Here is a 16,235-nt window from a genome sequence, read left to right as displayed (position 1 = left end):
TTCCGACCAACAGGTTCCTTTTTCTCCACACCCTCTCCAGGATTTGTTTTTTGTAGACTTACAAATGATGACCATTATGACCAGTGTGAGGTGGTACCTCATTGTAGTTTTTTGTTGTTGTCTTGATTTTTAGGGCCATACCTGCAGCATATGGAAGTTACCAGGCTAGGGACCGAATTGAAGCTATAGCTACTGGCCTACACCACAGCCACAGCAATATGGGATCCAAGCCGTGTCTGCCACCTATACCACACCTCACAGCAACACCAGATCCTTAACCCACTGAGCAAGGCCAGAGATCAAACCTGCATCCTCATAGATACTGGTCAGATTCACTACCACTGGGCCGTAATGCGAACTCCACCTCTTTGTGGTTTTGATTTGCTTTTCTCAGATAATTAGTGATGTTGAGCATTTCTTCAAGTGTCTGTTGGCCATCCACATGTCTTCTTTGGAGAGATGTCTATTCAGGTCTTACACCTACTTTTCAATTGGGTTGTTTGTTTTTTGGTTGTTGAGTTGTATGAGTTGTTTGTATATTTTGGAGATAAAGCCCTTGTCAAGTGCATCATTCACAGCTATTTTCTCCTAGTCTATAAGTTGTCTTTTTGTTTTTTCTTATTATGGATTCCTTTGTTGTGCAAAAGCTTGTAAATTTGATTAGGTCCCATTGGTTTATTTTTGTTTTTATTTCTATTGCTTTGGGAGACTGACCTAAGAAAACACCTGTATGGTTGATATCAGAAAATGTTTTGCCTGTGTTCTCTTTTAGTAGTTTTATGGTGTCTTGTCTTATGTTTAAGTCTTAAGCTATTTTGAGTTTACTTTTTTGCATGGTGTGAGGGTGTGTCCCAGTTTCATTGATTTACATGCAGCTCTCCAGTTTTCCCAGTAACACTTGCTGAAGAGAATTTTTCCTGTTTTATATTCTTGCCTCCTTTGTTGAAGATTAATTGACCATAGGTGTGTGGGTTTATTTCTGGGTTCTCTATTCTGTTCCATTGGTCTGTATGTCTATTTTTGTACCAGTACCACACTGTCTTGATTTCTATAGCTTCGTAATATTGCCTGAGGTCTGGGAGAGTTATGCCTCCTGCTTGGTTTTGTTCCTCAGGATTGCTTTGGCAATTCTGGGTCTTTGATGGTTCCGTAAAAATTTTTGGATTATTTGTTCTAGTTCTGTGAAAAATGTCCTGGGTAATTTGATAGGGATTGCCTTGAATCTGTAGATTGCTTTGTGTATTATCGCCATTTTAACAATATTAAATCTTCCAATCCAGGAGCATGGACTACCTTTCCATTTCTTTGAATCCTTCTCAGTCTCCTTGGTTAATGTTTCGTTCTCAGCATATGTCTTTCACCTCCTTGGTCAGGTTTATTCCTAGGTATTTAATTTTTGGGGCTGTGATTTTTAAAAAGCATTGTATTTTTATAATCTTTTTCCAATGTTTCATTGTTAGTATACAGAAAGCAACTGATTTCTGAATGTAAATCTTGTATCCTACTACTTTGCTGAATTCATTGAGCAGTTTGAGTAGTTATTATGTGGAGTCCTCAGGGTTTGCTGTATATAGTATCATGTCATCTGCATAGAGTGACAATTTTACCTCTTCCAGTTCGGATATCTTTTGGTTTGTCTGATTGCTGTAGCTAGGACTTCCAATACTATGTTGAATGTGAGAGTGGGGATCCTTGTCTTGTTCCAGATTTTAGCATGAAGGCTTTCAGCTTTTTCCATTGAGTATTTTACTGGCAGTGGGTTTGTGATAAATGCCTTTTGTTATGTTAAAGTATGTTCCCTCTATACCCACTTTGGTAAGAGTTTTTATCATGAATGGATGTTGGATTTTGTCAAATGCTTTTTCTGCATCTATTGAGATGATTGTGTGGTTTTTGACTTTTCTTTTGTTAATGTGGTGTGTGACACTGATAGATTTGTGTATGTTGAACCATCCTTGTGAACATGGGATGAATCCCACTTGGTCGTGGTGTATGATATTTTTTATGTTGTTGGATTCAGTTGCTAAACTTTTGTTGAGAATTTTTGTGTCTATATTCATCAGAAATATTAGCTTATAATTTTCTTTTTGGTTGTATCTTTGGTTTTGGTACTAGGGTGATGGTGGCTTCATAAAACAGCTTTAGGAGTGTTCCTTCTTCAACCTTTTAGAAAAGCATAAGAAGGATGGGTATAAGTTCTTTGTATGTTTGGTTGAATTCACCTGTGAAGCCATCTGGTCCTAGACTTTTGTTTTTAGGGAGTGTTTTTATTACATACTCCATTTCATTTCTAGTGATCGACTTCCAGTTCATTTCTAGTGATTGACCTGTTCAGTTAATCTATTTCTTCTTGGTTCCGTTTTGGTGGGATGTATGTATCTAGAAGATGGAAGGCTGTCCATTTCTTCTAGGTTGTCAAATTTGTTAGCATATAATTGTTCATGGTATTCTCTTATTTTTTTATTTTATTTTTTGTCTTTTGTCCTTGAAGGGCCGCACCTGTGGCATATGGAGGTTCCCAGGCTAAGGGTCTAATCAGAGCTGCAGCTGCCAGCAATGCCAGATCTGAGCCACGTCTGCAACCTATACAACAGCTCATGAGGCCATGGATCAAACCTGCAACCTCATCGTTCCTAGTCCAATTTGTTTCTGCTGTGCCACAACGGGAACTCCAGTTTTTTTGTATTTTTACAGTATCCATTGAGATTTCTCCTTTTTCATTTCTTATTTTGTTTGAGTTCTTTCTCTCATTATGGTGAGTCTGACCAGAGGTATGTCAATTTTGTTTACCCATTCAAAGATCTAGCTCTTGGTTTTATTGATTTTTTTTTTCTATTGTTTTTCAAATCTCTATTTTACTGATTTTCTCTCTGATATTTATGATTTCCTTCCTTTTGCTGACTTGAGGTTTTGTTTGTTGTTCCTTTTTCGAATTCTTTTAGGTGGTAGGTTAAGTTGTCGATTTGAGCTTTTTCTTTTTAAGGAAGGCCTGTATTGCTGTGAACTTCCCTCTAAGAATTGCTGTTGTGGCATGCCATAGATTTTGAATTGTTGTGTTTTCATTATCATTTGTCTCAAGGTATTTTTTAATTTCTCTTTTGATTTCTTCATTGACCTATTGGTTTTTTGGTAGTATGTTGTTGAGTCTCCATGTAGTCAGTTTTTTCATATATCTTTTCCTGTGGTTTACTTCTAGTTTCATGCCGTTGTGCTCAGAGAGAACATACTTGAAATAATTTCTATACTCTTAAATTTGTTGAGGTTAGTTTTGTGCCCCAGTATATGGTCAATCCTTGAGAATGTTCCATGTGCACTTGAAAAAATGTACACTATGATTTTTTTGAATTTAATGTCCTGACAGTATCAGTTAAGTCTAACTTTTCCATTGCGTCATTTAGGATCTCTGTTACCATATTGATTTTCTCCTATATATACACCATCAAGTTCTCCTTTTATGTTGTTAGTATTTGTTGTATGAATCTGGGTGCTCCTATATTAGGGGCATATATATTGATGAGTGTAATATCCTCTTCTTGATTTGATCCTTCTGTCATTAAATAGTGTCCTTCTTTGTCTGTCTTTATGGCTTCATTTTTAAGTCTGTTTTGTCTGATATGGGTAGACTTTTTAATAATAGCTATTCTGACCATTGTGAGGTGGTAGCTCTTTGTAGTTTTGATTTGCATTTATCTGAAATTACTGATGGCAAGCATTTTTTCATGTGTTTATTGGCCATTTGTACTTCTTCTTTGGAGAAATGTCTATTTAAGTCTTTTGCTCATTTTTCAATCAGGTTTTCTTTTTTTAAAAAATTGTATAAGCTGTTTGTGTATTTTGGAAATTAAGCCCTTGTTGCTCACTCCATTTGCAAATACCTTCTCCTTCTGTAGGTTGTCTTTTCTTTTTCTTTCTCTATTTTTTTTTTTTTTTTGGCTGTACAAATCTTGTAAGCTTGATAAGGTCCTATTTTTGTTTTTACTTCTGTTGTCTGTGAGACTGACCTAAGAAAACAGTGTTATGATTTATTTCAGAAAATGTTTTCTCCTATGATCTCTTCTAGGACTTTTATGGTGTCTTTTTTTTTTTTTTTTAAGTGCTGCACCCATGGCATATGGAAGTTCCCAGGGTAGGGTTCAAATCAGAGTTAGAGCTGCTGGACTACACCACAGCCACAGAAACACCAGTTCCAAGCCATATCTGTGACCTACACCACAGTTCATGGCAATGCTGGATCCTTAACCCACTGAGTAAGGCCAGGAATTGAACCTGCATCCTTGTGGATAATAGTAAGATTTGTTTCTACTGAACCACAATGGGAACTCTGATGTCATGTCTTCTGTTTAAAGCTCTAAGCAATTTTGAGTTTATTTTTCTATTTGGTGAGAGGATGTTTTCTAACTTCATTAATTTACATGTGACAGTGCAATTTTCCCAATGCTACTTGGTGAAGAGACTGTCTTTTTCCCGTTTTATATTCTTGATTTCTTTTGTCAAAGATTAATTGACCTTAGATGTGTGAGTTTATTTCTGGGCTCTCATTCTCTTCCATTGATCTATATTCTGTTTTCATGCCAGTACCATGTTGCTTTGATTACTGTAGCTTTGTAGTATTGTCTAAAGTCTGGAATGTCTATGTTGCCTGCTTCATTTTTTTTTCTTCAGCATTGCTTTCGCAATGCTGAGTCTTTTATGTTTCCATGTAACTTTTAGGATAATTTAGTTCTGTGGAAAATGTCATGGGTAATTTGATAGGGATCATATTAAATCTGTAGATTGCTTTGAGTAGTACAACCATTTTAACAATATTAATTCTTGCAGGCCAAGAGCATAGAATATCTTTCTATTTATTTAAATCATCTTCAGTTTCCTTTATTAATGTTTTATTGTTCTCATTGTATGTCTTTTACTTCTTTGGTCAAGTTTATTCCTAAGTATTTTATTGTGAAAGGTATGATTTTTTTAAATTACTCAATGAATTTATTACATTTGTAGATGTACAATGATCATCACAATCCAATTTTATAGGATTTCCATCCCACAGCCCCAGCTCATCCCCTCACCCTCCAAACTGTCTCTTTTGGAGACCATAAGTTTTTCAAAGTCTGAGTCAGTATCTGTTCTGCAAAGAAGTCCAATCTGTCCTTTTTTCAGGTTCCATATATCAGTGAAAGCATTTGATGTTGATGTCTCATTGTATGACTGACTTCACTCAGCATGATAATTTCTAGACCCATCCATGTTGCCAAAAATGCTGGTATTTCATTCCTTTTAATAGCTGAGTAATATTCCATTGTGTATATGTACCACATCTTCTGGATCCACTCCTCTGTCGATGCACATTTAGGTTGTTTCCATGTCTTGGCTATTGAAAAGAGTGCTGCAATGAACATTGGAGTACATGTGTCTTTGCGAGTCATGGTTTTCTCTGGATAGATGCCCAGGAGTGGGATTGCTGGATCAAATGGTAGTTCTATTTTCTGTTTTCTGAGGAATCTCCATACTGTATTCCACAGTGGCTGCACCAATTTACAATCCCACCAAGAGTGTCATAGGGTTCCTTTTTCTCCACATCCTCTCCAGCACTTACTGTTTGTGGACTTTTTGATGATGGCCATTCTGGCTGGTGTAAGGTGGTACCTCACAGTGGTTTTGATTTGCATTTCTCTAATAATGAGTGATGTTGAACATTTTTTCATGTGTTTTTCAGCCATCCGCATGTCTTCTTTGGAGAATTGTCTGTTTAGATCTTCTGCCCATTTGTGGATGGGGTTATTTGTTTTTTTGATATTGAGCTATAGGAGGTGTTTATAAATTTTGGAGATGAATCCCTTGTCAGTCGATTCATTTGCAAAGATGTTCTCCCATTCTGTGGGTTGTCTTTTCATTTTGGTTAGGGTTTCCTTTGCTGTGCAGAAACTTTGAAGTTTGATTAGGTCCCATTTGTCTATTTTTGTTTTTACTGTCATTACTCTAAGAGGTGGATCTGAGAAGATGTTGCTGTCATTTATGTTGGAGAATGTTTGGCCTATGTTTTCCTCTAGGAGTTTGATAGTGTCTGGTCTTATATCTAGGTCTTTAATCCATTTTGATTTTATTTTTGTGAGTGGTGTTAGGGAGTGTTCTCCTTTCATCCTTTTCCATGTGGCTGTCCAGTTTTCCCAGCACCACTTATTGAACAGGCTGTCTTTTCTCCATTGTATATTCTTGCCTTCTTTGTCATAGATTAGTTGACTGAGGGTATTATTTTAAAAGGTATTTTTTCCTACATTCTCATTCTGATATTTCATTTTTAGTATAAAGATATGCCACCGATTTCTATATGTTGATCTAGTATCCTGCTACTTTGCTGAATTCACTTATCAGCTCTAGTAGTTTTTGTATGGGTAGTTCTATTTTGAATGTTTTGGAAAATGGCCATTATATTTTCCATAGTGGCTACACCATTCTACATTCCTATCAATAGTCCTTCAAATATTTTTTGAGGGAGTCAAATATTGTAGGTAGAGACGAGGTCCTTGGCTACCTTTACCTTTCACACCCTTCTTTCTCTTCCCAGAAAGAGTCACTCTGCTGAATTAGGTACTTCTCTTGCCCATGCATGTTTTTATATTACCTTTTTGACTTTTGGTTGGCCTCTATCATTGTGCATAAGGTATCTGTCACTCTGATTTTTGTTGTTCTGTAGATAATGTTTTGTTCTTCCTTCCCACCCCACCTAGATTCTTCTGAAGTTCTGCAATTTTACTATACGTTGTCTAAGTATGGCCAGGTGTAGAGTTTTAAAATTGCTGATGGTCTGAAATGTTTTAAACTTATTTTGGATTGTTCAAAAACACTTTCGCTCTGAGGACATGGGTCTTTCTTCAGTTCTGGAAAGTTAGCCATAATTTACCTTCTAATACTGCTTCTTCACTGTTTTTTCAACCTTCCTATTCTGGAATTTCCATTAAACAAATATGGAAGCCTAAGAAATGCTCTCCTGACTTCTATTATTCTTGACCCTTTTGGCTCCCCACCCACCCTGAACATTTTACTTCTATGTTGCAGCTAAAAAATATGCTCTCTATTCAGCTGGAGTTTATCCCATTCATTGCAAGGCTTATTTCAATAACTATAGTGTTTATTTCCAAGGTTTTACATTAATTTTTCTATACTTATTATTTAACAATCTATGGGAATTCCCATCATGGCTCAGCAGCTAATGAATCTGACTAGCATCCATGAGGACATGGGTTTGGTCCCTGGCTTGCTTAATGGGTTAAGGATCTAGCATTTCAGTGAGCTGTGATATAGGTCACAGATAGGGCTCAGATCCCAAGTTGCTGTGGCATAGCCTGGCAGTTACAGCTCCAATTTGTCCCCTAGCCTGGGAACGTCCATATGCAAGTGAGGCCATAAAACAAAAACAAACAAATAAATAAATATAATAGAAGTTACGCTTTATTTCCATTAACATCTTAAGCATGATTGCATGATTGTATTAAAGTCTGTCAAAAGTCTAGGGAGTTGCCTTGTGGCTCAATGGGTTAAGAATCCATTGTTGTCATTGCTGTGGCTCTGGCTGTATCTGTGGTGTGAGTTTGATACTGGTTTATGAACTTCTGCGTGCTGCAGGAGGGGATAAAAAAATAAAAATTTTTAACAATTAAAAAAGATAAACTCTATCAAAGTTTATAAATTAATTTAATCTGAAGGGGACAAATGCTGGTTATGTTTTCTTCCCCCACATAATTTTACTTCATGTCCCATTTATTTTCTGTTTTCTCCTTTAAAAATTTTTCTTTAGGGTGTTCCCTGGTGGCCTAGTGGTTAGGACTCAGCGTGTTCATCGCTGCAGTGTGGATTCAGTCCCTCGTCTGGGAGCTGAGATCCCACATCCAGCCATTGCATGGCATAGCCAAAAAAAAAAGTCTTCATTTTTAAGTTTTCATTTAAAGCGAGTGAAATAGAGGCCCATGCTTGCCTCTCCATAATAATGCTAATACATAGTGGCCTACATTTTAATGCTGTAAAATGATCCCCACAAGGATATTACCTAATACTAACACAGCTAAAATATGGGGTCAGGTTTTTCTCATTTTTTAAAATCATATATGCATTTGTAAAATATTCAAACGACTTGGAAATGTTTAAAGCAGAAAAAAGAGATTGTTTAATACTGATAAACATTCTGTGAAACATTTTATAACGTATATATATAGAGAGAGAGAGGGAGAGGGATTGTATTTAAATGTTTTAAAATTTTTAACAAAATAGACCACCTAAAAACAGGCATTTTTTTATTTAATGAATTTTCTAGTTAGCATTCCAAATAATAAATATAATGCTACCAAATAATAAATACAATGCTACATCAATTTTTAAAAACAGATTTTGTCATATTAGGGGGTAGGAATAAGATGTGATTTATTCAGTTCCCCATGTTGGGGCATTTAGCTTGTTTCTAGGTCACTGTAATCAACAGTGTATTGAACACACTTATAAATATCTGAAGTTGTGAGAATCTTTCAAAATAAAATATGTTACCTAAATAGTTTTCATTACTCTTGTTTTTTATTATTGTGGTAATAACAAAATTTATCAGAAAATCTATTTTTAAATGTATGGTTCAGTGGCATTAAGTACATTCACCCTGCTTTCAACTGAGTGTGAATTCACAGCTCAATTGAAGAAATCTCTTTGTGATGAAATGTGTTGCAAACAACCCTCAAGAAATCCTAGTCTTGGGAGTTTCCATTGTGGCTCAGCAGGTTAAGAACCCAACAAAATGTCCGTGAGTTAAGGATCTCATGTTGTCACAAGCTGCAGTGTAGGTTGCAGATGTGACTCAGATCTGGTGTTTCCACGGCTATGGTATAGGCCTGCAGATGCAGCTCCAATTTGACCCCTAGCCCAAGAACTTCCACATCCCTCAGATGTGACTATAAAAAGAACAAGAAATAAAAAGAGGAGATCCCATCATGGCTCAGGAGAAACGAATCTGGCTAGTATCCACGAGGATGCAGGTTCGATTCCTGGCCTCACTCAGTGGGTTAAGGATCCGGCATTGCTGTGAGCTGCAGTTTAGGTCACAGACATAGCTTGGATCAACGCCTTAGCCTGGGAACCTCCATATGCCACAGTTGTGGCCCCCCCAAAAAAAAGAAAGAAAGAAATCTTAGGCTTGCTTTGTTTTTAAGTAGTTTGATATCTCTGCCTTTGATAATTCGAACCTTTGTCAAAGTAATTGGGAAATATCATATTCATGAGGTATCCAAAAAGAAAGACTTGGCATTTGCCTGCTGTGTTTCCAAATGTCATAGAAAACTAAGAATGAGTTGTTTTAAAAGATGGTGAAGTTTTAAGGGTGACAGTATTTGCTCTGCAAATCTGATTAGACCTGCATTTATTTTTCCTCTGTTACAGCAGGATGTTCATAGTCCAAGTTAGTAAGGAAATTAAAGCAATTATTCTGAAATTGATTTAAAGGTGATCTGGGGTTATTTTCTGTTTTTAAAAGAAAGTAGCATCCATTTGGTTTTCTGGACATAGAAAAAAAGCTGGATCCAAAAAGAAAAGAAAAGAAAAGAAAAATCATCTGTAATCCCTCCACTTAGAGTTGTAACATTTTAGAGTATTTCCTTCCAGTCTTTTTTCTATGTAAACTCTTAAGATATATTATTTTCTTTGACTTTGTTAGATCATGATTTCACAAAATGTGTTCTGAGGAACATGACTCTTATGTTGTGCGGTAAAAAGCTGTTTGTGGTCATCAGTTCAGAAGACTGACTGATTTCTCAATTTAAAAATGCACAGTTCTCGTTGGCATGTTCAAAACTTTGTGGTTAAGAAATATCTCTAAATTACTTGAAGGCAGCATTCTCCAGACCAATTTGATCCAAGAATCCTTTTATGATGTCTTAACATTTTCAATAGGTGTTTAATGATAGCACAGCTCTTGGTGATTACATTACTTGAATCTACCAATTTTCAGCCTCCCTTCCTTCCTCCCTTCCTTCCTCCTTCTTGCTTTCTTTTCTATCTCTCTCCCTCCCTCCCTTCCTTTTTTTTAAGGGCTGCACCTGTGGCTTATGGATGTTCCTAGGCTAGGGGTCGAATCAGAGCTGCAGCTGCTGGCCTACGCCACAGCCACTGCAACATGTGATCCGAGCCACATCTGTGACCCACCCTACAGCTCACGGCAATGCTGGATCCTCAACCCACTGAGCGAGGCCAGGGGTGGAACCTGTGTCCTCATGGGTACAAGTTGGTTTGTTTCCACTAAGCCACAAGGGGAACTCTTCCTCATTTCTTACTTTCGTCAACAAACAAAGCAGCTGCTTCCCCTGCTATGTGATTCCAGTCTTTTAGATATGTGAGATGCCATTTATGCTGGACTGAGAAAGTTAATAGAGGACAGGGATTAAGAGCCCCCAATTTGGAGGCAGTCCTTAGCTCAATGGCCTATATTTCAGTTTTAATGTATGTAAAAGGAGGTAAATAATAAAAGTATCCACCATTCAAGATTGTGTGTGATGAAACTGACATATTATGGATAAAGCACTTAACACTGTCGTAGCAATATTAAAAAATGTTGGCAATGTGGCCTTAAAATTAATAGCAGTAGTTATAGCAGTAGACTGTCATACTAATGGTAATAATAGCAACAGTGCTAGTAATTGTAGCAGCAGTAGTAATATCGGTAGTAGCTGTACTAGTAGCAGTGGTGGTGATGGTAATAGCAATATTGTTAGTACCAGCTATATTTAGTGAAGTAGTAATATTAGTAGTAATAGCGTAAGAACATCCTCATACCTTCCGAAGTAATAGAATAAATTTACCTTTGAAATTAAGCCAAAATCAAATCAATTGAATAAGAATTGTGAGAAAGCTTATAAAGCCAAAGTAGTAAACATCTACTTGTAATTCACTCTACTCAGGTCTAGTAAGAGCAAAAGACAGGCTGGGCATTTTGACTCTAGGGAAGCAATTGCTTCAAAAATGCAAGAGCGCCTTCTGAGGTAATGCAGCCATGGGTCAGGGAAATTTGAGGAGAGAGCTAGGCATTTATTTCACACTCCCAAAGTCTTCAGGCAACCTGCAGCCAGTGAGCAGAGTCATGGTGACCCAAATGGAATTGCATAAGAGAAGAGCATGCCACAAACAGGACAGAACTGATTTATTTAGTAACATTTGGGAACCATTTATAGAAGTTGTGTCCATTTATAGTTAGTGTTTGGAGCTGATGAAAGAGATGGCTTATTCACCATCTTCCCTCTCCTGAATGAAGATGGGGGTGGAAAAAGGAATAGATCTAAGGAAAAAGTGCTTCCTCTTACTGTTAAGGATTTTCATAAATGTATCAAGCTTTGAACATTTCTTTCTTTCTTTCTTTCTTTCTTTTCTGTCCTTTTGGGGCTATACCCACGGCACATGGAAGTTCCCAGGCTAGAGGTCGAATTGGAGCTGTAGCCGCTGGCGTACACCACAGCTACAGCAACGCCAGATCCGAGCCGATTCAGCAACCTACACCGCAGCTCACAGCAACACCAAATCCTTTATCCACTGAGCAAGGCTAGGGATCAAACTTTCATCCTCATGGATTCTAGTCAGGTTCTTGAACCACTGAGCCACAACGGGAACTCCTAAATATTTCTTTTAAATGTGTTTTAGGAGTTCCTGTCGTGGCTCAGCAGAAACAAATCTGACTAGCATCCATGAGGACATGGGTTCGATCCCTGGCCCTCCTCAGTGGATTAAGGATCGGGCATTGCTTTGAGCTGTGGTGTAGGCTAGCAGCTACAGCTCCGATTTGACCCCTAGCCTGGGAACCTCCATATAACTCTGGGTGCAGCCCTAAAAAGACAAAAAATAAAAATAAAAAAATAAAGTGTGTTTTACATGCTGTCTTGGAAAGAATAAAATTGAAAAGCCATGTACTTCTGTCTTGAACAATATTTGCTAGGTACCAGACAGAAAATAGTCACACAATTAATTTCTTTGTGAAAAGATAAGAATATACCTAATGTTGAATAAGCATTTAATGCGGATTATGTCATTTAGTTTTTATTCAAAAATCCTATAACACAAGTATAAATGTACCATCCCACTTTTATCTAGATGAAGTAATGAGGCCCAGATGTTGACCTGCCCAGGACAGGGGAGGAAAAAATTCTTTTTCCTGCTCCCCTCTGGGTTTTCCAGCTGCGTCCCTGTCAATGGGACTGACAGAAGACTGAGTCACAAGAGAAAAGTGTACACATTTACTTAACACACGTGTTGCATGTGTGTCGCAAGAAAATGAAGACCCCCCCCAAGAAAGGTTAAACTGGAGTGGTTTTTTCGTTGTTGTTGTTTTAGGGCCGCACCTGCGGCATATGGAAGTTCCCAGGCTAGGGGTCAAATTGGAGCTGTACCTGCCAGCCTACACCACAGCCACAGCAATGCCAGATCCTTAATCCACTGAGCAAGGTCAGGAATTGAACCCGCATCCTCATGGACACAAGTCAGATTCGTTACTGCTGAGCCACAATGGGAACTCCTTAAACTTGAACGTTTTTTTGTTGTTGTTGTTGGTTGGTTGGTTGGTTTGGTTTGGTTTGGTTTGATTTTTTGGCTGTGCCTATGGCCTGTGCAAGCTTCCAGGCCAGAGATTGAACCCACACCACAGCACTGACCCAAGCCACTGCAGTTGTTGCCATAACTTGGCTTCTGCTCACTGGAGCCAAATAGAAATGTGGAGGAGGCAGAGTTTTGGGTGAAGAAGAAAAAATAGCTTTATTGCTTTGCCAGGCAAAGGAGGGTCACAGCAGGCTAATACCTTAAAGACTGTGTCCTCCCTTAGAAGAGATTGGGAGATGGTTTTACAGTTTGGGGAGTGAAAAATAGTGCCACAGATAAGGATCAGGGTAGAAGCAAGTTTGCATTGTTTTTAAAGCTGGTGTTCAGTGGTCTGGTGGTCTTCTTTCTGAAATAAAGAATGCTTCATTTACATCTTCCATTTTTTTGTAGGGGTAGGTCTGCAGAAGAACTCAAAGATATTGTTACCTATATTCCTTGAGGAGGGACCAGGACCCTGCCCCAAAGCTGCACTATTGTCTCTTGACTGCTCCTCTCTGGTCTCTGCATCCCTTCCCTTCCCTGACTAGCAACTGTTTGAATCTGCCCTTTGGAACTCAGGAAAGGTCATGGAGGCTGAAGTTTCTTCCCTAAAAAGAAGAAATGGGGGACATGGAAAGGCTTGTGTGCCCAGGAGCCCACAAGGCCCTGCTTGGTTTCACAGTGACAATGCTGGATACTTAATCCACTGCACCACAAGGGAACTCCCTAAACTTAACTGTTTTTATACTAGGTTTGATTGGAAGAATGGAAAGACATGGGAAAATGTGACAAGACAGAAGTGTATGAGCAAATTAGTAAACTAGAAGAAGATGAGCAAGGCCTATATGTTAGGATTCATCTTGGTCCCTCTGTCTTTAAGGATAAGAATGCTCCTATCGTAGGAAAGTCTTATGACCTGCAATAGGGATGAATAAGTTCAAAAAATCCTTCTTAGCCCTGCTCTTATTCCTTTAGTTTGAAATATTCAATATGGGAGTTACCACTGTGGCACAGATGGTTAAGGATCTGGAGTTGCTGCAGCTGGGACATAGGTCACAGCTACAGTTCAGAGTCAGTCCTTGGACCACGAACTTCTATATGCCACAGGTACAGCTGAAAAAGGAAAAAAACAAAAAACAACCTCAGTATGCCAAGATGCCATAATTGAGGGTGCAAATGCAAAGTTTCTTAAGGTCTCTGAGGCTGATCTTTAAAATGAGTGGCTTGCAATAGTGCTGTGATTCCCTTACTTATACATCACAGTCTCCTGGAGAGCTTTCAAAAAATAGAGATTCTTGGATCCAAACCTGAGAATTCTGATTTAGTAGCTTCTGGGGGTGCAGGTGGAGGTCTCAGGGCATCCACGTTCTTAATAAACCTCCACCAGAGATTCTAATCTATGATGCCCCCTCTGGCTCTCAAAGTCAATCGATTATCCTACAGCTTGTTTTTTTCTCTTGGCATCGTAGCTGGATTCTGATGTGAGAAGCTGCTGAGGTGGCAGCAGCAGAACATCATTAGTAGAAAGCATGACTAAATCATCTGTGCATCAAATGAGGCTAATTACACCAGCAAAAGCCTCCCTGTCAGCATACGGATGAAATGCATAGTGGAAGCAGCTGGGAGAGATGTGCCCATTTCCTAAACTCATTCAGTAAGACGGAAGTGAGCTGAAGCAGTGCCCCTCACAGAAATTTCTAAATCTGCATGATAATCAGAAACATTGGATCACCAGAATAGAATTTGAATCTGAAAGCTTACAAGTCATAATTCAGATCATTTTCTCAGGACAGCTTCACACTTGCATGCAAATGGTGGTCTGCTATTTTCTTTATACTAAATTCCATTTAAAAGACTCTGAGTTGATGTCTGTAAGAACAAGATTTTTAGACCTTCTGTTTATTGTCATTAATATAATTGTTTTTACCATGGAAGTGACTTATAAAATGTATGAATTTTACAATTGCCTTTGTTTTTCTTTAAGTATTTTTGTGGTTATCCATGAAAAATGAGACTAGTAATATTTAACATGTATTAATGTAGTAATTTATGTATCTCTATCTCTATCAATACCTGTTTTCTCATTTAGTTCTCTCAATAATTACATATAGAAATATTACTCTCAGGAGTTCCTGTCGTGGCTCAGTGGTCACAAACCCAACTAGTATCCATGAGGATGCAGGTTAGATCCCTGGCCTCGCTCATGGGTTAAGGATCTGGTGTTGCTATGAGCTGTGTTGCAGGTCACAGATGCAGCTTCGATCCCATGTTGCTGTGGCTGTGGTGTAGGCCAGTAGCTGCAGCTCCAATTTGACCCCTAGCCTGGGAACTTTGATATTCCATGAATGTGGTCCTAAAAGATACAAAAAAAGAAATAATACTCTCATATCTCTATTATATGATAAGGAATATGAGTTAAGGAAGCTGCCTAATATTACACAGTTACCAAGGAGCAGAGCTGAGATTTGAATCCAGTAGACTGATTCTAGATCTTCCACTTTTATATTTATACCACTATTTCCCAAAGTATGAATTTTGGAAAGTAATGACACAGGATATTAGTGATTTCTAAAATAAAAAAAGCACCAATTAACTAAGGTTGAAGAATATTGGGTAAACAATTGGATTTTTTTCACGTATGATTTCTGTTTCTAAGTGTTCATGTGCTTTACAAATCTCTAAAATACTTACGCATAATTAATACATTTCCAAACCTCATTGAACACAAAACTCTTTTTGGTCAAGCTTTTAATTTGTTTTGTTTTTTTCTTTTTAGGGCTACACTTGTGGCATATGAAAGTTCCCAGCCTACACCACAACCACAGCAATGCCAGATCCGAGCTGCCTCTGGAACCTACACCACAGCTCATGGCAATGCTGGATCTTTAATCCACTGATCGAAGCCAGAGTTGGAACCCACATCCTCATGGGTTCTAGTTGGGTTCATTATCGCTGAGCCACAATGGGAACTCCAGATCTAGTCTATTTAGACCATTGTTTTGCAAACTAAGTCTATAAAATGATGGTCTGCAAATTGGTTGTCTGTGAAATGGTTGCTCTACCTTTCTGCCCACTGAGTCCAAGGTTTTACTTCTCTTTTATAGGACCAGGATGAAAGGAAGTCCCCACAAAGGAGAGGCCAACTATGCATCTGTTTTCTTTCAAAATGACCATTCAAGTAAATTGGTAATATTTTTCTGGAAAATAATTACCCGTGTATATGAAAATATGAAAAGGCTGCCAATTGTGGGGCGTTCAAAATAAACCCCTGGGGTAGGAAAAAATATTCAAATGTCCATTGAAAACTTCAAAATTAATTTTTTGCCTGTTTTGTTATGTAGATATATAAATTCAAATTCATTTGTATTTATAAATACCATAAATACAATATAATGAAGGATATATTTGATATACATTTTATATATTAGAGTAATAATGTATATAATTTGTAAGTAATTCAATATATATGGGTCGGGGATGGTTTATAATAATATTGAGGTGTTGTAAAATTGGGTTGTAATGATGGTTGCACAACTAAGAAGAAAAATAGCTAAGAATAAAAAATAATGATGATAATATTGAGGGATTGCTTAGCCATACCTGGGAAAAGCCTATAATTTCTTTACATTCTTTGACCCAGCAATTTAACTTCTTGG

The 16,235-nt window shown here is 37.8% G+C and overlaps 1 protein-coding gene across 4 annotated transcripts in view; it reads left to right on the top strand.

Annotated features, from left to right (window-relative positions):
- Nucleotides 1-16,235, top strand: part of LMOD3 (leiomodin 3) — a 48,537-nt gene that overhangs the window by 17,824 nt on the left and 14,478 nt on the right. For 3 of the 4 annotated variants that reach the window (XM_084988988.1, XM_084988987.1, XM_084988984.1), the window contains exon 2: nt 15,684-15,765. The gene's annotated coding sequence lies outside the window, so the exon portion shown is untranslated. Of the gene's footprint in view, nt 1-15,683; nt 15,766-16,235 lie in introns of those variants that run through there. The other variant, XM_084988985.1, reaches the window with a different exon arrangement.

The sequence above is a fragment of the Sus scrofa genome, chromosome 13, assembly GCF_054392235.1.
Source record: "Sus scrofa isolate SSC_HxYL_T2T_F1_AM1 chromosome 13, Sscrofa_HxYL_maternal_Yorkshire_Landrace_v2.0, whole genome shotgun sequence".
NCBI classification, from domain to species: Eukaryota; Metazoa; Chordata; class Mammalia; order Artiodactyla; family Suidae; genus Sus; species Sus scrofa.
Note: the sequence above shows the minus strand (reverse complement) of the source record. Positions and strands in the feature narration are given on the sequence as shown.